Source organism: Ictidomys tridecemlineatus, chromosome 6 (genome assembly GCF_052094955.1).
Source record: "Ictidomys tridecemlineatus isolate mIctTri1 chromosome 6, mIctTri1.hap1, whole genome shotgun sequence".
NCBI lineage: Eukaryota > Metazoa > Chordata > Mammalia > Rodentia > Sciuridae > Ictidomys > Ictidomys tridecemlineatus.
The window spans coordinates 116,338,944-116,359,694 of record NC_135482.1 but is presented as its reverse complement, the minus strand read 5'-3'; positions in this window follow the sequence as shown (position 1 = coordinate 116,359,694).

Sequence of the window (20,751 nt, the reverse complement as noted above, 5' to 3'; positions counted from 1 at the left end):
TATATTTTTGAGGGATTCATCTATTCACCATCACCTGGCACCATGTGAGAACCTTTTACTCCCTTGCTGTCTTTCAAAGACACTCTTGAACTTCATCACTCTGAAAGGAGACAAGACTGGTACATTCACCTTCACTTATGCACAAGAGCAGGGAGACCTGGAACAGGTTACTGGCTGACTGGAGGTGTCGTAGCCAATGAGCTGGGTCCAGTGCTCTGCTTTTCTGTGCATTCCAGCTGGGGAATCCTGAAGGGATGTGGAATCGACCAGTGTTCTTCTGATGGGTCATATGGTGTGGGGGCTCTGGCTCCATGTCTGATGTGTTAATTCTCTTTGCCCATACTCATATACTTGCCCTGTGCTGGTCAGGTTTCCATCACTGTAACAAATACTTGAGGTAATCAATGCCTAAAGAGGAAGGTTTACTTTGTCTCACAGTTTTGAAGGTTCTAGCCCATGGTTGGCTGTGCCCATTACTTTTGGGCCTCTGTCAAGTCAGCACATCATAGTGGCAATGTATGGTAAAATTGTTTGCCTCTCAGCCAGGATGCAGAACAGAGGGAAAGAGGATGGGCTGGAGTCCCAATAACCCCTTGAGAGACATACTCCCAATGACTAGAAGACTAGAAGACCTCTCACCAGGCCCTGTTTTTTAAAGTTCTTCTATCTCCTAATAGCACCCCAGGCTGTGGACCAAGCCTGTAACCATGGGCTTTTATGGAACACTTATCTGAACCATAGAACTGGCTGTCATCTTGGACGAGATACTTGATCTCTCAGACCTTAGAAAACATGTCTATAAAATGAAGATAGAATATCTCTTAGGCAAAGTATCTGGCCCATAATACCTACTCAACATTTCCTGCCATTCCTTGTATTTTTTTGAAGCATCCAACAGTCTCTAAAAAAACATGTGAGCATATTCGTATCATAGTTCCATTCCCACCCCATAAAGGTCTTTCAAGGTGGGGCAAAGAGAATGTTTATCCAATGAATACACATTGAATGCCTGACATATATGACGCTGTAATACATCCAGGGGTCCATGGGTGAAAAGATATTGTTCTTGCCTTCCAGGAGCTTCAAGTGTGGTGGAGGAAGCACCTACAGAGGAGACAACCACTGTGAGTGACTGTACTCAAAATGGATGAAGTTGGAGAATATCATGATAAGTGAAGTAAGCCAATCCCAAAAAAACAAATGAGGAATGTTTTCTCTGATATGAGGATGCTGATCAATAAGGGGGATGGGGTGGAGCATGGGAGGAATGGAGGAACTTTAGATAGGACAAAGGGGAGGGAGAGGAAGGAAGGGGGTATGGGAGTAGGAAAGGCAGTGGAATGAGATGGACATCATTACCCTAAGTACATGTATGAAGACACGAATGGTGTGATTCTACTTTATGTACAACCAGAGACATGAAAAAGTTGTGTTCTATATGCGTACTATGAATTGAAATGCACCCTGTTGTCATATATAACAAATTGGATTTAAAAAAAAATACTCTGGGAGCCCAGCAGAAAGAGCTTCTAGACCAGCAAGGAAAGTGAGGCCGAGCTTCACAGAGGGTGGACCACAGAGTAAGAGCCAAGGTGTGATACAGGTGAGAGCATTCAAGAGAGGAGATGACACGTAGAAAGGCACAAAATCATCAAAGAACAAGACATATTTGAAGAACCATAAGAATGTACATATGGCCAAGGAATAAAATGAGGAGAGCAGCATTGGAAAATCAGGGGAAAGGTGGTCAGAGTTGGATTAGAAGTGGTTTTCTACGGCATGTGAAGGAAATTGAATTATAACCTTCAGCCTATAGGGACACCTGGAAATTTCAAGCATGGAATTAATATGATTATATTTCAGAATGGTCACTCTGGGAATGAAACTGAGAAGGAATAAAGCTGTGCAAGGATATCAGTTAAACATTTTCTCAAAAACTCTAAATGAGAGAAGGTAACAGGCTGTGGACTACAGCATGAATCGTTTGAGCTAGGAAAGAAATGCAGGGCTATGACAGATTTTCAGAAAGGACTCACAGAAGTGAGTATATATATATGGGAAGGGAACACAGGAAGAAAGGAAGGATGAGCCCTGGTTACTGAGCTGAGTGCCTCTGGGAGCTATGGGTACCATCACTAGCCTAGAAGACATTAGGGAGTAGATCTGGTCAGAAAAATGAGGGGTTTGGTATTGTTAGGCTTGGAGGATATAGGTGATTGTGTGACTTTCAAGAGAGAGACCAGGCCTCCAAGTAGAGAAATGGAAGTTATTGGCATAAAGGTGATAGTTGAAGCAATCCTAAGGTTGGATCATCCAGGGAGAGCAATGGACTAACAGAGGAAGACCCAGGATATGGAGTACTTGTATTTCAGAAGAGAATGGAGGAAGAGGAATCCCTAAGCAAGATTAAGAAATGTAGAAACCTGATTTCTGACTCTTGGATTAACTCCCTTGGTTACATATAGTGGATTCCTAAAGAAGAGAAGATGTGGAGAAGATGCCCTGTGGAATTGCACCGTCTTTGCCTTGAGCTGGAGCTTACACACTGGTGACCTGGCCTGGCCAGTGCTGAGTCCAAAAGGCCCATGATTGACTTGGGATGTTGATAGGGCAGCTTCCTCTCAGCCTCTTTCCTCATGCTTCCTCCTGGTCTTGACCCTTGTGGTCTTATCTTCACAGTTGCCAAAGGAGGATATGAATAAACACTTTTAAATAAAGGGAAGATCAAGGGCTAGAGCAGAGCTGATCTAGCCACCTCCTTCTCCATCCTAAATCTCATATCCAGTAGGCTTCTATCTGGGCAAGGAGAGAAGGAAAGGAATAAAAGGGGTTTTAAAATAAAACATTTAATCTATTGATCTTTTGGGGGAAATTTGATACATCTCACTGTATTACAACTGAACCTATTGATCTTACAGCTTCATCAGCATTAAGTAATTGACTTCCCGGATACTGTTGAGTAATCAGCTCTTTCTTCCGAAGTCCACAAGAAGGGACTTTAATTTGTGTGCAGGTCCCTTTCATATATTTGCAAATGCTTCATTCATTCCATTAACACTTTCATCATTCACAAAGTTTATCTTCTTAAGATTAGTAGTGACTAGTTTGGCTTTGCTTTGAGCCTTAAAGGTTTTTTTTTTCTAATTTTTTTTTGGGATGCTATATGGAATATATTTCTGGGTTTCTGGCCTCTTCATTTGTTGTTGACCACTGTCTTATACACTCCTGTGCAGTTGCTCAAGCTCCAGGTGATGCCTAAAAGGGATTTTGGCAGCTAGGAAGAGGGTGTGGTGAGATTTAATCCATAAACTGTTTTCATGTATAGTTTATGTTACCTACTAAAAAGCCCCAGCTGCTGGTATCAGAACCCTAGTGTACACCCCTCAGAGGAGCAAACCATTTGTTTTTTACTCCATTCCCCTAAGAGACTCCATTCCTCCACAGATTCCATGTCCCAACAACAGTCTTAGACTCTTTCTAGAGATCAGAATGGATCCTCAATGATAAGGGGGGGAAGGAAAATGAGAGAGTAGGGGCTAAAGGAAGCAAGATTTCCAGAAAGAGGATCCAATCAACCATGTCAAATATTTTTAGGAGGAGATACGAACTATGGGACCAAAGAATCTGCAAACTTCCATTTATGATTTTGCAAATAGATGTTTCAATGGAATAGAATTGGAGACTGAATTGGGTGGAGGATAAGTTAAGACAAATGGAAAAAGGAGAAAATGGAACCAGACACTGTGGGCATTCTTTTTTTTAATATTCTGATTTTTTATATATGACAGCAGATTGCATTTCAATTCATATTCCACATAGAGAGCACAATTTTTCATATCTCTGGTTTTACACAAAGTAGAGCCACACCACTCATGTCTTCATACATGTACTTAAGGTAAGGATGACCATCTCACTCCACCGTCTTTCCTACCCCCATGTGGGCGTTCTTTTGAAGTGAGGAAAACAATGATGGAGAAAGACAGAGGGTGATTTTCCAAGTCAAATAATTAACAAATTTAAAAGGAAAATGCTGTGTTTGTTAGATCACAAAGAGAAAATTTTTAGAGAAATATTACTAACAACCCTCAGTTATTTCATTTGTTCTAATCATGGGGCTTTGGCTTTGGAAGGACTTATAGGGCCAATGTCTGACTTCTTTAAGCAGAGAAGTGGAAGCCAGGGACTACATTCTGAATTTAAAAGTTATTTCTTCCTTAAACTTTTCAAAGACCTTAGAGTCCAATGGGCTTGGTAAGTCAGGGGATTCAATTTAGAAATTTAGGAAATAATTCAAATAATAATTCAATTTAGAAAGGCACTTGCTGTGCAGCAGTAGTATTTGCTCTGTGATACAACTTCAGCATGTATGTTGACCTAACAAATATTGGGTAGAGTTACTTTGTGGTATTTTAGCATTGAAAAGAGAAAAGTGTGCAGGGGAGGGAGGGAGTCGGGGCAGTGGGAAAGCAAGACCTCTGCTCTCAAAGTGGTTAATACATTTCAGGGAAGAAAGACAACTTTATCAATAACATCACAATAAATGCTACTATAGAGGTAGAATACAGACCCATGAGAAAGTGAAGCAATGGATCCCATATAGAGGGGTCAGTGAAGGACCAGGAAGAAATAATAATGGTTAAGCTAACCTCTGAAAAATGAACAACTTTTAAAAAGTAAAAATAGAGGGATAAAACAAATCATGATTTCTCTGAATATAAAAATTATTTGATTACAGCTTAGTGCACTTCCTTCTGATCTCTTTCTTTTTTTGAGTATTAATTATTTTATTATCATAATGACAAGACAAGTGGTTTTTCATATCACCATTACACTCATGCTAGGGATAACAATACTTTCTGTATTATAAATGCTACTCTTTCTTTCTTAAATAACATTATTTGTTATTAAAATAGTGCTTACAGATACTTGAAGAAAAAGGTGAAAAGAACAAAGAAAGAAAAACACAAAAGAAAGATGACTCACTACCTATAAATATCTACCCTTGAATGAAAATTATTCTGGTGTATCTATGTATATCTTGATGGATAGAAAAACAGACAAGTTAATAGAAATACTTTTATTTAAATTGGATCATATAACATTTTAAAAACAAAAATGCTTAATTAAATTTCACTAGGATTCAACAGATGAAAAATGACTGGAAATCCAATGAAGGAATTGGTAAACTTTAGTTAAATGTATTTCAACAAGAGACATTGTTGCAATAGAATCCACATTTAAGGAAAATACGTTATCGTTATGAAATTATGACAATGTTGACGTTAGAACCATTGCATACATATAATTGGTGTACACACACACACGTAACTAAATATATGAAAAATTATGCTATGAAAAATAAGGTCATTATCATTTCTCACATGCCCCCCACAATTTCCTAATTTTGCTAATTATACTATTAAACCGAGGTTCAGAGAGAAGGAGGAGCTACTTGAGGTCAAACACAGCTAGTAAATACAGAGCGGGGATTGAAGCTCAGGCCTGTCCGGTTTTGCACAGGACGCTTCCCAGGAATAACTAGATCTGGGTAGTTCTGGTGATGGAGCCCAGGAGAACTGGCCATTGGTGGGTGAGCTAATGATCAGAGTAACTAAGACAATGACCCCTGGACAACCTGATCTTATCTGCCATCTTTCTTTTGAACAGTCCTGTGGAATAAAACTCTGTCTATAATTCTTCATGCTTGTGTTTTGGTTCACCACATTATTATGGTCCCTAATGTGTGTATCAGGAAAGGGCACTTGATTTCATAAAGGAATTGGTAAACTTTAGTTAAATGTATTTCTCCACTTTTCTCCACAAATTAAATAACTTTCTCTGGAGTCAGAAAAGGTAGGAAATAAGAATTTTCTTAGGACTTCATCAGTCATAGTTCACCTTCTGGCATTTTTAAAAATTGCATTTTGAGGGCTGGGGATGTGGCTCAAGTGGTAGCGCGCTCGCCTGGCATGCGTGCGGCCCGGGTTCGATCCTCAGCACCACATACCAACAAAGATGTTGTGTCTGCCGAGAGCTAAAAAAAAATAAATAAATATTTAAAAAAAAATTGCATTTTGAAAAATATAGCATGATTCCTAAACATAAACCAAATTTCACCTGACACTCAACACTTCCCCCAGAACATGACTATGCTAAAAGAGCTAGCAAGGTTAGGCTTGGTGATAGCTTGCCCATTGTTCCCCAACATGGTACCCTCTTAGGAATACTGAAGGGCCATGATGGCTCTGTGCTCAGCTCCTCAGGATTCCTTACTTTCAAAACAAATCCTCCACCCCAACAAGAATGCTCAGTGACCTTGACTCAGAGACTCCAGAGGGATCAAGCACTCTGGCTCTTGGTAGTGTCCATCTCCACTGCCTTGGGACTCTGTTAACAAAAGCCTGGAGTGAAATTGGGAGTGGAAGGGGTTTGGCCTCCTGGTTGACCTCACTGATATGAGCTGCTCTCCCTGAGCCTCAGAGGCTTTGGGTCCTCCTCCCCTCTCTCTGTGTAACTTGCCTCACAGGAAAGGCCAGTGGCTTCTTCCTTACAGTTGCCTCTTCCAATTTTGCTGGGAGATGAGGTGAAGGGCACGGCATCAAGTGGAGGGGCTGCTTTGGCTGCCTTTTTGAAGCCTGTGTTGGGGGCTGAGGTGTTTGGCCCTGACTCATCCAAATTTGCTTTCAATTGTAAGGGTTTCTGGACCTTTTTTTGGTACCCTGAATATTAAGGTAACAGGAAAAGAGTCACCCCAGTATATACGATATTTTAAATCAGACTGTTCTAAAACACTTCTTCACATTTAATTAAAAAAAAATCTTCAAATTATCCCAGCATCTCGGGAGCCTGAGGCAGGAGGATTGCAAGTTCAAAGCCAGTCTTAGAAACTTAGCGAGGCCCTGTCTCAAAATAAAATATATAAATGGCCTAGAGGATGTGGCTCCATGGTTAAACACCCCTGAGTCCAATCCCTGGTGCCCCGCTCCAATTAAAAAAATTAAAAATCCTCAGCCATTTTTATATCATGTGGAAAGTTGAAGCAGATTGTTCTTGGACTTGGCCATGGAGGTGGCAGGGTGGACTGTAGGATGACATTGTTACCATAGGGACACACACTAGCTGTGAGGCAGAGCCCCAGGAAGGGGACTTCGAATAGTCCCAGCTCCTGAGGTCCCAGTGTGACCATTTCAGGCAGGATATGGAGAAGGGTCGGGGCCCAGTGGGCTCAGGTGGTACCGAAAGTCTGAGCTCTGTAAGCTTAATTTTCACAACAGCTTCTGAGTTCATTTCCTGGCCGTGCTTCACTGAGGTTTAGGATTTTTCCTGCCTCATGTCAGTTTCATCTCAGAATGCTAAAGAGAATCTGAAGCAGGGGAAGGTTTTGTTTTTAACATTTTAATTTTATTTATTTATTTATTTATATTTTTGTTTTTGTGGTACAAGGAATTTTACCCAAAGTGCTCTACCACTAAGCTACATCCCCCCTGCCCCGTTTTTTTTTTTTTTTTAATGTTGAGACGGTCTTGCTAAATTGCCAAAGCTGGCCTCAAGCTTGATTCTCCTGCCTCAGCCTCCTGAGTTGCTGGGATTACAGGCCTCTATCACCATGGCTGGCAATAGGAACATTTTAAAATAGAACCATAGGTACATCCAATATTCTAGTTATGCACAAGACAGTGTCTCTCTATAGAGACACTGTCAGCAATATTTGAAACAACATCAAGACACATCATCTATACTGTATGAACATACTCGTTGGGACAGTGGTACAGACTATTTGACAGTAGCACTGTTGGGGAAGATTTAGAACTTGAGCTGTGGTCCCTGTGGGGTGCAACTCTGTCCCTTTATCCTGCTGTTTCAGTTCAGGAATCTGGGAGCCAGAACAGGAATGGAATATCTGAGGGCTAAGAGGAACAATCCTATTCTCAGATGGAGAAACTGAGGCCCAAAGAGAAGTGTCTTGTCTATAGCCATGTGGTTAAGATATTTAGATTTAATTCAGAGAAGTGCACCCTGGCTCTGCATGTCTATATCCAACTGTAAGTTACAAAATGGAGATCATTTGCCTGGTACAGTGGTTCACAACTGCAATCCCAGTGGCTTAGAAGGTTGAGGCAGGAGGATCACAAGTTCAAGGCCAGCCTCAGCAACTTAGTGAGGCCCTAAGGAACTTAGTGAAACCCTGTCTCAAAATTTAAAAATAAATAAAATATTTAAAAGTGCTGGGGATGTTGCTCAGTGGTTAAGCACCCTGGGTTCATTCTCTGATTGGAACTCCCCCACCCCTCCGCAAAGGAGATAGTCTATCCCTTCGTTCAGATTCCCAACAATTGTCTTGGGAAATTTTTTTTCTGTTTTGCACTAGTTGTTTTTGATGGATGTCATTATCTCTCTTGTGCGATAATATTTTACCATTTCCAAAACACTTTCATATGCATGGTCTCTCTTAATCCTCTCCACATTCCTGCTTGGTGGTGTATCAGGAATGCATTTGGTTGCAATTAGCAGCAAACCACAATGGCTCAAACACAGAGGGAGGTATTTTCTCACATAATGTTGGTGGTGGTTCATCAACTCAATGAAGCTATGTCAGGGCTTACATCACTGACTATTTGGCTTCTATCTGATGTTTGAAAGATGGCTGCTCTTGTGCCAGGTATCATATTCCTTTTTGTGGGGGTGTGGTGGGAGTGGGGGTGAAGGTACTGAGGACTGAACCCAGGGCACTTGACCACTGAGCCCCATCCCCAGCCCTATTCTGTATTTTATTTAGAGACAGCATCTCTCTGAGTTGCTTATCGCCTCACTTTTGCTGAGGCTGGCTTTGAACTTGGGGTTCTCCTGTCGCAGTCCCCCCACCCCCACCCCCACCTCCACCCCCACCCCCTGGGATTATAGGTGTGTGCCACTGTACTCGCCTTCATATTTGTTTGTAAGTCAGGAATAAAAGGGAAACAAGGCAGGAATTGCTTTCTAGAGCCCTGAGTAAAATTCTGCTCTTGTCTCCTTGGCCAGAAGTTTACCACGTGACTACCTCTGGCCACAGGGAACCTAAGGGAGTATTTCTCGTGGAGCTAGAACATCTTGGAGATTGAGAAACTGACTTTCACCAACAAGGCAACCAACAGTGTCTGCCCCAGGTGGGCCACAGCTGCTGCTCCCCTCTCCCTGCCTGGTAAGCAGCAATGTTGGGCTTTGCCACATTCTCATTTCCCTCCCGTTCACCAATCTTTCCGTTAAATAACCTTCTTTCCTCCCAGAATTACAAAGGCATAGAATGCTTGTTCTAGATCCTTGGAATATTTGGGAGAGAATGGAAGCAAAATCCCAAATAATCTCCTACCTAGAGATAATGGGCAAATGATAACATTTTGGAATAATTCCTTCCAGAAAGATTTCCCACAGGTATGTTAGTGATGTTTTATTATATGCCTAGTATTTTATCATGGCTGTGTGTGTGTGTGTGTGTGTGTGTGTGTGTGTGTGTGTGGTCCTGGGGATGAAATCCAGGGCCTTTCAAGTACTAGGCCCCTGTGCCATGGTTTTTTACTAAATGCCATATTAGATTTTCCCATGTCATTAAGTTCTTTCAAAGTCAAAAATTATATGTTTATTTTCATTATTTTTTGAAGATATATGTTTCTTGTAAAATATTCACACTTAGCACATCTCCCATCTCAAGCCACTATAAACAGCCAGTCAGAAGGGTGACTAATTTTTAATTCATCAGAATTCATTTAGCCATTCTCACATTATCGGACATTCAGGTTGTTTCCAATTTCTCATTATTGAAGATAACATTTTGATGAGTATCCTCATACATAGATTCTATTCATATTTCTGATTATTTCCTTTGTGTAGATTCCTAGAAATGGAATTACTGGGTTAAAGGATACGAACATTTTAAAGTGCCTGATGCATATTGCCAAATTGCTTTCTGGAAAGACTGTACCATGTATCATTTGACCAGCATTTTATGAGCATGCTCAGCTTACTCCAACTTTACTATAAATTCTAAGTAAGTTTCAGCCCTTTTGCAAGAAAGCAATGTGGATTTGCAGAAAGTATGGCAGTCAGAAGGGTGACTAATTTCGACCAGTAGTCCAAAGACCTGATTTTACATTCTGATTTTACCAGAACTTGTGTGTGACCTTGGGCAAAACACCTCATTTCTCAGTTTGGTTATACAATTATTGTGTACTATAGTGATCACTGTTGGTTTCCTGCTCAGTAATTATTTCACCCTTACTAATTTCATTAGGACCCTGATTTAACCCTCCTTTGAAGCCTTAGAACTCTAGGGGTTGCTGGCTGCAGCCTCAAGGGCTGGGTGTTGATTGATCTGAGTGAGGGTTCTGAAACTTTTTGGTCTCCAGACCCATTCCCAATCTTAAAACTTATTGAGAAACTCAAAGCAATTTTGTTTATGTGGATTATATCATATTTTCTGCATTTGACTGTAAAACTGAGAACATTTTAAGCTAATTTTTTGTCCTTTTTTAGATAATACATGACAGTAGAGTATATTATTATTAACATATATTACACATACATGGAGTATAACTTATTCTAATTAGGACCCCATTCTTGTGGTTGAACATGATGTGGAGTTACACTACTCATGAATTCATGTATGAACATAGCAAAGTTATGTCCAGTTCATTCCACTGTCTTTTCTATTTCCATCCCCTGTCCCTTCCCTTCATTCCCCTTTGTTTAATCCAATGAACTTCTATTCTTCCCTCTCTCACCCTTTATTGTGTGTTAGCATCCACACATTAGAGAGAACGTTTGGCCTTTGGTTTTTTGAGATTGGCTTATTTCACTTAGCATGATAGTCTCCAGTTTCATCCATTTGTTGGCAAATGCCATAATTTCATCCTTATTTATGGCTGAGTAATATTCCACTATGTATGTATACCACAATTTGTTTATCCATTCATCTGTTAAAACTATTTAACAAAGATATAGTAAGCCCAATAAGTATTAACCAGTGAATACATATTTTATAAAAATAACTATTTTCCAAAACTAAAAAGAAAAAAAAATCTTAGTAAGTTAGAGTGGCATCATTTTACACTTTTCAAGTCTTATTTAATATCTGACTTGTTAGATTTTCACATCTGCTTCTTTATTCGGTGTACTGTGTCATCACCCATCAGGTAGTATCTGTAAAACTCACTCTGAGGAAATGGTGGGGGTGCAGGGAGAGGCAATCATTTTATGAAAACAATGTCAGAGACTCTAGAGGGCCCCAAACCAGACTTTGAAAGCTCTCATGGCCATCTTGCTGCCTTTGCTGGTAATTGTTTTAGGAAGGGACACACAGCCCACCTTTTGCCCTGTGAAGCACTGGACAGGCTATTGGGGGCATTGGCAAAATTCTTGCTCCCAAAGAAAAATGTATGAAAGATCTTATTGTGTGCATATGTGACATCAGAAAATGCTATGGCTATCTTCCCACTGGCCTGAGGATGCAGCTGGTAGATCACCAGGGCAAAGTCGGGGGACCAGCAGGTAGGCCAGGCTTTGGCCTCAAAACTTGGGCTCCCTCATGGTGCGAGGTCAACCTCGGAGTTGGAGAAGACATTTGAACAGAATGCGTCATGAAGACATAGAGTGCCACAGTGCTGTGCCCTAAAATAAGGCATGGGGTGAGTTGAGGGGGCGTGGCGGCCTGCCAGGGGAGTCAAGACCCCTTCTGCTCCAGCTGGAAGCTGGTGGCCCCCTGTTGTGTGGTTGTGAATCCAGCCATTTTCAGCTGATCCTTGGGACCATTCATACCTACCCAGGCAGAGCATTAGGGGAAATGGTGACTATTCAGGATGCTGGGGTTGTGTGGGATACGCTTTTGTGGCCTGTGTGTCTTATACAAAAGGAATTAGAGAAAAACACAAGCTTATGCCTCACTGAAAGCTAAGAGGGCAGGGATCTTATCTCCAGGAGACATTAGGGCCAAGAAAACCTTAGAGGCCAGGCCTCTCTCAAACACCTTCCTGTTGGCGTCTCTACATGACACTGCACAGGCTGTGACCAGAACTGTGTTGGAGATGGTGGTTCTCTGCCTGAGAATATGATTTGGATTGCCTCTGGGCAGAGGTCTTAAAATAGTAAGTTAGAGTGGGAGATGGGTAGAGCACAAGACCTTAATCGAGAGACCCATGTTTCACGAGCTATAGAACCGACCAGAAGAAATACGATGGAAGCCTACTAAATTTTAAGGGACTATATTGCCTAAGAAACCCTAATCTTGGCCAAGAAGAGCCATGATTTATTTTTTAAATCCATAATCTTGTGGTTGCTAAAGCTTTTCCACTGGCCCTCTTGAACATGGCCACTAGAAATTCATTTTTCTTCTTACCAAGTATCTTAGCATAGGATGTTGTAACAAATTACCGTAGGCTGGATGGCTAACAACACACATTTATTTTGTACATCTCTGATGACTGGGAAGGCCAAGATCTGGGTGTAGCAGCGCTGGTCCCGGGGAAAGCCAGGACTCCCTGGTTTGCATATGGCTGTTCTTTCACTGTATCCTCAAGTGACAGAGCAGAGAGAGGGAGGGCGGACTTTCATATCTCTTTACAAGGACACTAGTCCTATTCATGAGAGGTCTACCCTCATGACCTAATTCCTCCAGAAGGTCCCACCTCCCAATACCATCACCAACACACAGGGGTTAAGATCTCAACAAATGAATTGAAGGGGGCACACAAACATTTAGTCCATATCCACAAGGATCTATCTCCAGCAGACTTCTGGGAAAATGCAAATGTCTTCCAGTATAGAGTAACATAATACCAACCACTTTCTACATAATTTTACATTCATCATCACATTTAATCCTCACAATAACACTGAATTGATAGTGTGATTCCTGTTTTACAGATGAGGAAACTGAAACTTAGATGTTTAAGAAACTTGCTGGTTATTCCTGACCTCACAACCTGGTTGCTTTTCTCCACCAACGGGTACAGCCAACTGTGGTCACTTTTGTTTGGGCTTGCCCATCTGGGTCGCAGCATACGGTGGGGGTTGGGGATGAAACAGGGCAGAAGTGAAGAACTCTGGTCCCACAGGGACTGGAAATGAATGGGCCCTCCAAGAAGCAAATTAAATCCAGCACGTAGTGACAAAAAGCACTCATTCAGATTTGCTTAAACAAAAATGAAGCATAGCAAGAAGTCCATGGGTGGGACAGTTTTTGGGCAAGATGGCAAGAGGAATGGACCTGGCTGTTAAGAGGGGAGCCCAGTGTTTCAGCCAGTTGTTTTGCTGCTGTGACTAAAAGATCTAACCAAACAATTTTAGGAGAAAAAGTTTATTTTAGGGCTCATGATTTTAGAGATCTCAATCCATAGAAGGCCGGCTCTATTCCTCAGGGCTCAAGGTGAGGGAAAACATCATGGTGGAAGAGTATGGCAGAGGGAAGCAGCTTAATGGTGATCAGAAAGGAGAGAGAGAGAGAGAGAGAGAGAGAGAGAGAGAGAGAGAGAGAGAGAGAGAGAGAATCTCTACTTGCTGAATACAAATATGTCACTCAAAGCCATGCCCCAATTCCCCCCTCCTCCAGCCATACCCTACCACTTCATTTACCACTCAGTTAATCCGTATGGAGGATTAATTCGCTGATTGTGTTAAGCCTCTTACAACCCAATCACTTCTTCTCTGAGTCTTCCTGTATCATTTCACACATGAGCTTTTGGGGGACACCTCACATCCAAACCATAACACTCAGAGTCCTTTCTGGCCCATTTTACATGACATCAAATAGGTTGCTGCTTGTGCTGGCTATCCTTGGGAGATGGTGGTACCCACTGGCCTGAGCCCTGTGTCCTTAATGACTGTGGGGCACATGGTGCTGGCTTTGTTTCCATAGTGTGGCTCACTCCCAGACCCAGGTAAGATTTGTCTCCAAGACACCCTCCTGGTTAACCCCGGCTCCTCTGACTTTTTGTGGACTTCATAACTTCTCAGTGCTTATATATGTAAAAGAAATTATAAACTAGCATACAGTAACCCCGATGCAGAAAACAAACACATTCTTTATGAAGTGATTCACCAAAGGTTTCTTTTCAGAACAGAAATACCCTGTGACATCTGACCTGAGGGCGGTTAGTTCTATATCCTGTTTCTCCCAACAGCTCCAAAAGATGGTTTGTCAGAATGGATAATGAAGGGACTGGGAGCTCTGCCAGGCTGACCCTTCATTTTGTAGGTGAGGCTGTGGAGGCTCAGAGAGGGGAAGTGACTTGCCTGAGTTTTCACAGCTAATTGGTGTCCTTGTAAGCAGCAGAATCCAGGCAAGACGCATCACTCTCTTGGCTGTTAGCCATAAATAAATGTCAGGAACCCCCAACATTCCCACTGTGGCAACTCATTCATTAACTGATTGAAATTTCTTTCTCAGTGCAAATCATATTGCTGATTCCATCAACATCTGGCAACACCAAATATTTACCTCCTGTGTACAATTTGGTAGCTCTTCTACTTAAAAACATTCTAGATCTTTTGTAAGTTTTGAGAGAGAAACTTAAATTTTAATATTTTGAGATTTGCTAGATAAAGTCCATGTTTACCCAAATTATACTTAATCGTTTTGTAGGCATAGATCATATCATATGCCTGTCTTTTTATTGATATTCATTTCTTTTCTTCTGATTCTCTTTCAAGTGGAAGTAGAGTCTCAAAGAATCAGAATTTGGAAGACAAAAAGGACCACTGGAACTTGATAGAGCTCTTCTCTAGTACTGGTGAAGTTACCTTCCTCCTGAAATTTAAAAAAGAACAAACTGTCATAGTGCCCCTGTAGTATAATTTTATGTTCCAAAATTATTTGGGTATGTTTTCATGGAGACAGCTAATACATAACATGTTAATCTGCAGCCCTATTTGGGTTGTCTTTTTGCTAAGACTGACCACTGTTAGAAGACAAGGGCACCATCTCCCTCCATAATATGGACACTGATGGGAGCACACAGAGTCACATGGTGAATGTTTACTCAACCCATGGACTAAGGGAGTGGATGCAGCTCATTGAGTGAGGCTCATTCTTTATGGCAAAGAAAGAGCAAGGGATAAATAACATGCAACTTCCAGAAAGAGCAACAAGGATACCATTCCGGTAAAGAGTAGAAAAGACTAGTTTCCGGCTAGCATCTGCCAAAGTTGGTCAGGAAGGAGGACAGCAATGATGATCATTTCTCGGAAAATGTTTCTGTTCAGGCACGGATAATATTGGCCTGGGAAATAAAGCCATGCCAAGGAGCAGAGGCCAGGGGTCTTGTTGACAACCCTCCTTTTCTCTTACTTCAGCTTTTTCCCCCTCTCCCCACTCCTGCTAGTTAGCAGGGGACCCTGGAGTTTGGTTCAGAGTCCACCAGTCTTTGGAACTCAGGAAGGACTCGAATTGTCAAGATGGGAGGAAAAAGAGGCCACATGCAGAGGCTTTGATGGCTGTACTGCAAAACCTGACTGGTTATAAATTCTTGCTGATGAAGAGAATCAGGAGTAATGGAAAAGTAGAAATTTCAGAAATCACACATACAAAACCTTGAGACCACTTTTTAAAAGCCTTAGGAGATACTCTGAAGCACACATTTGCCAATGTGAAGTTTTCAACAGAATCAACAGGATGGAGGCTGTGTATGAGACTGTATTAGTCAGCGTTCTGTCAATGTGACAAAAATACTCGAGTTAACTTAAAAGGAGGAACAATTTATTTTGACTCATGGTGTCAGCGGTTTCAGCCCATGGTGGACCCATTCACTTTGGGGCCCACAGTGAGAGCAGTGGGAGCATGGCAGTGGGAGCATGTGGCAAGGAGGCTGCTCACCTCAGGGTGGCCAGGAAGCAGAGAAAGAGAAGTCACTCTTCAAGGGTTTGCCCCCTGAGTGGCCTGTTGCCTCCAATTAGGCTTCACCTACTAATGTTTCATAGCCCCCAACTGCAAAGAGCAGTGATCTAAATCATGGCCTGTTTGACTTTCATGGCTGCAGTTGTGCTGGGAGCTGCCTGAGGAAAGGTGCAGGTCAAGATGCCCCAGTAGTTATGGTAACACCAGCTAGGAAAGGCTGCATGTATGGCTCTATCAGTTGAGGCCTTGAGTTCAGCACCTTCTCCCAGGGATAGAAAATTTTGAGCAAAATAAGGTGACTCTAATGTCTCTAGCATTCTGTGTCCTTCAGATTGCTTGCTTTGCTGAAACTTACTAACAATGAAACTTTTAATGATAAAACCTGTATAATAAACTTGCTGAGCTAGCTCTGAGTTAGCCAAGCCTCACCAGGGGTTGGCCACCCACATGGCCCCAGCTTTTTCTCCCTATGTGTGTCTGTTTGCCTTTTCTTTATCCTCCATTGCCGCACATCTGGTATCTCCTTAACTAATGGCTGTGCATCTGAGAGATGAGAAGGTTGCAGCATCCAAGTGCACCATTAGCTGGGGACCAAACTTTTAGGACAGGCTTTTGGGGGATATTTAAGTCATAATGAAGGCCAACAAAGAGGACCAATTAATTTAAAGTGAATAAAAGAGTGATTTTATTGGTGTTGGGTTAGCATGGGCTGTTCTCAGTTTTGATTGTTCAGTGAGCTGTGTTGACTTCTGTATATTTGATAATTTCTGAGAGATTCTGTCATTCTAGTCATTTTAAAAACTGTCAGGCATAAAAACCCTGTGATAATCTGGACTAATCATTAAGAAAGTCTTAAATACTGAACTAATTTATTGTGAACACACTTGACTGAAACCTTTGGCATTTGGGGTGGAATAGTTTTATTAGTTGAGAGGGGAAATGCTGAACTCTTCCAGATTTTTTGTATTCATAAAATCATGATTAATCCCGAATTCTTTCCTCCTATTGACATGCAGAGGACTTGAGGAAATGAAGGGTAACCTTTAGCCTGAGGCTGCAGAGAGGGGAAAGGAGGGAAATGGCAGGAGAGTTCCAGCATTCCCTTGAGTTCAAAAAGGAAGTTGAAGCTCATTATGAGGTAATTATGGGGACTAGCGGGGGCAGCGCCAGCACACTGCCTTATGGCTCACATGTGGGAACCAGATGTACTTCTAGTGAGATCTGAAAAGCAGTATTGTCCCTGCATAGTCAGAAGTGACCTCAAGTTGGTGTGTCCCTTCTGGGCCTTCGTTTTCTTATCTGCAAAATGAGGGAATTGGCGGAGATCATTTGTTCTCTACCAAGACTGTGCATTAGATCACCATTGCAAAATAGAACAACGCTCAGGCTGCACCTCAGGTGAATGATTCAGAAATGACTGTGGATTCAGAATACAGAAATGATTCAGGTCGTCTCCAGGCATATTTTGATATTTTGAAAGAGCCCCTGCTATGGTTTGGATCTTAAATGTCCTCCAGTGACCCCTGTGTTGGAGGTTTGATTCCCCACATTGGCACTAATAGAAGGTGGTGGAACCTCTAAGAGGTGGGGCCTAGTGCGCGGTCCTCAGGTCACTGGGGGCATGTCCTTGAAGTGGATTGTGGGACTCTGGTCCCTCCTTTCTCCCTTTAGTGTCTGGTTATGATGTAAGTGACCTTGCTCTACTGTTCGTCCCCATCATCATGTCCTGCTTCCCCACTGGCACAGAAGCAATAGGGCCTGGCTATGGACAGAACCTTGTAAACTGAGAGCCAAAATAAACCTTTCCTTTGATGAGTTAATTATCTCAGGTGTTCGGCAGAGTGATGGAAAGCTGCTGACACAACCCCACAGGTGATTTGAATGTGCAGCCAAGACTGACACCCAGACTCAGATGACCTCAATTGTCTCATATGAGAAGGTTCACATTTCAGTGCTTTGACTATTGGACATCTGAATGGTAGTATATGCATTACGAGTCTCCTTTCCAATTTGTAAGGATACCTGAGGAATTGTGCTTACTTTATCATTGATGACAGTCAAGAGTGTCCCCCCTTATTTTTTTAAAGATTTGGGGGGTCCTAATTTCAGTGGGGCCAGCTTGCCATCTTCAGTCTTTTTCATATGGCAGTATACACATGAATGTGCCTCTTGTGACTCTGGGAAGTAGTTTGGGCAAAATTCATAATCAGTTTTTTAAAGGTTGGGTAATTTGGTTAATCAGGTAACCAAAGAACTCTCAGAAATAATTCCCTAGCCCATTCAATCATTGATCTGCCCAAACTATTTACCAGATGTCTGCCTTTTATACAAGGCACTTAAATTTTTTTTTGTAGTTGTAGATGGACAGCATGCCTTTATTTTATGTGTTTTTATGTGGTGCGAAGGATCAAACCCAGTGCCTCACATATGCTAGGCAAGTGCTCTGTCACTGAGCTACATCCCCAGCCCTTCAAGGCACTTTATATAAAACTGTTTCTGTAAAGACCAACTTTCTGAGCTCTCTTAAGCTGCTGTCAAATCTTACTGAGCAGCAACCACCAAGCTTCAGTGCTGGGGTAGCTTTTCTCCTGCTCTGATACTGTTAGTGTTTGCTTGTGAAGATAGCCAGGGTCCACCTCTGAACCCACATGGAGTGTCAGAATAGGAGCAGCCAAAGTTATCACTTGAACTGTGATTGATATACATTGCCTCATTTAATCCTCCCAACCACTTCCAATCAGGCTGTTATTGCTATGAACTGAATGTTTGTGTGCACGCCCCCTGCACCCTGCATGTATTGACATCTTGTTCTGCAATATGATGAAGATAGGGTGATATCAGGTTGTGAGGGTGGAGCCCCTAGCATGAGATTAATTCCTTTTATAAAAAGAGAAGGGGACACAAGAATTCTCTGTGAACATAACGAGGAAGAGGGTCCTTGCCAAGAACCCAACCATGCTGGCATTCTGGTTCCAGATTTCTAGCCTCCAGAATTCTGAAAGAAACAAATTTCCATAGTTTAAGTCACTCTGCTACAGGATTTTGATGTGAGCCAGGCAAGGTGCCTATTATTTTTATAAGTGGGGAAAACCAACACATAGACTTAAGTAACTTGTCCAAAGCCATCTAGTTAAAAGCAAGAGTTGGAATGCCAAGCAGGACTCTCTGGCTCCCGTTCCAAACTTGAGTGATTTCCCACATCCCAGAAGTTTTTCCCAGATCCCCTATGCTGCCTCCCATCCAAGCCTGCTTCCCTGTCAGGAGCAAGTTTGAGTCTCAGGTGTGCCAAGAAGCCTCCTCCAAGCACACAGCCCAGCCTGTACTTCGCTCCAGTGCTACCCGCTGGACAAGGATCTCACTCAGCTCTGAACCTCTCCTTAGGCACTCCCCAATCTCTATATCAGTGATTGACTTTTCATGTCTTGTTTTCATAGATGTATTATAAACCCCTCCAGAGTTCGGACTTAGCTTTCTACTTCTTTTCAGCGTGCCCAGCTCAAAGCTAGACTCACACAGAGACCTTGTGTATGTTTTAGATTGATTGAATAAGTAAATAGATTGATAAATCTTCTAAGTTCCTGCTTTCAGAGAGAATCAAAACACCAAACACTCCATCACTCACTCAATTGTGGGTTTTTGTTTGTTTGTTTTTACCAAGGATTTAACCCAGGGGGCTCTTAACCACTAAGTTACATCCCCAGCCCTTTTAATTTTTTTATTTTGGCAATTGCTTGCTAAATTGCTTAGAGCCTCACTAAGTTGCTGAAGCTGTCTTTGAACTTGCAATCCTCCTGCCTCAGCCTCCCAAACTGCTTGGGTTATGGGTGTGGACCACCACATCTGGCTTCAATTGATTAATTTGATATGTTTATTGAATACTTACTAAGTGTACAGATAAACACTAAAGAATTTTATCTTTTTCCAATTGTTTTTAAGTGCCTCCCAAATGTACTTTCCCACTGTATAAAATCAAAGAAGACCTGTTTCCTGACACTGGTATCTATCAAAAATGAGGTCTTGGCAGGCTAGAGGTGTAGTTCAGTGGTAGAGTGCTTGCCTAGTAAACAGGAGACCCTGTGTTCTCTGGGCTTTGTGGCCCAGCATCACAAAAAGAAATACAAATAAACCGAATAAATGAATTGAAGAGAAACATGGCCAATAAATATCGGGGCTGAGACAAAATATGAATCTCCTAACAAAGCTTAAACCTTTTTTTTTTTCTGTACAGTTCAGTTTGAAGTGTTTCCACTCTGAGTGGGAATTAGCTGATCAGGGATTTTAAGGTGTGGGTTTTGCTGGGACTGAGGTCTGACTTATTTTAGTGTCTCTGCAGGCCCTGGACAACAGAGGCACCTCACTCTGAGTTTCCACTCTCACCAAGGAAAGAAGAAGAAAAAGGACTCTTTCTAATGGAATTTCATGTCACCCCTCGTGGCCCCCGCTGTGTTGGTGCTGAGGTTGGAACTCAGGGCTTTGTGCACATGGATAAGGGCTCTACCACTGAGCCGGACCTCCCACCCTGCAGCAGAACCTCTGTCTGCCCTGCTGTGGCTGTGAGTGCTTGTACCTGTAGGAATGCTCATGGTGCGGCAAAATGGACATGATGTGAAGGAGTCAGAAGAACAAGGATCTGGTTCCAACTTTTGTTGGTAGTGAGATGTGATGTGGCTAAATCACTTAAATGTAATTTATCTCTGCAAAAATGATGGATTGGATTAGATTGATTGTAAGGTGATCCTAAGCGCTATACCTTTAATTCAGGTAGCAAATTATTATTGCTATCATCTCTCATGCTCAATTTTCTTGAATGAGATAAAATATAAATTGCTTTCTATTGTGTAGGATATATGCAGAAAGACTTATGATGCTACTTAGGTTAGTTAGCATCACTG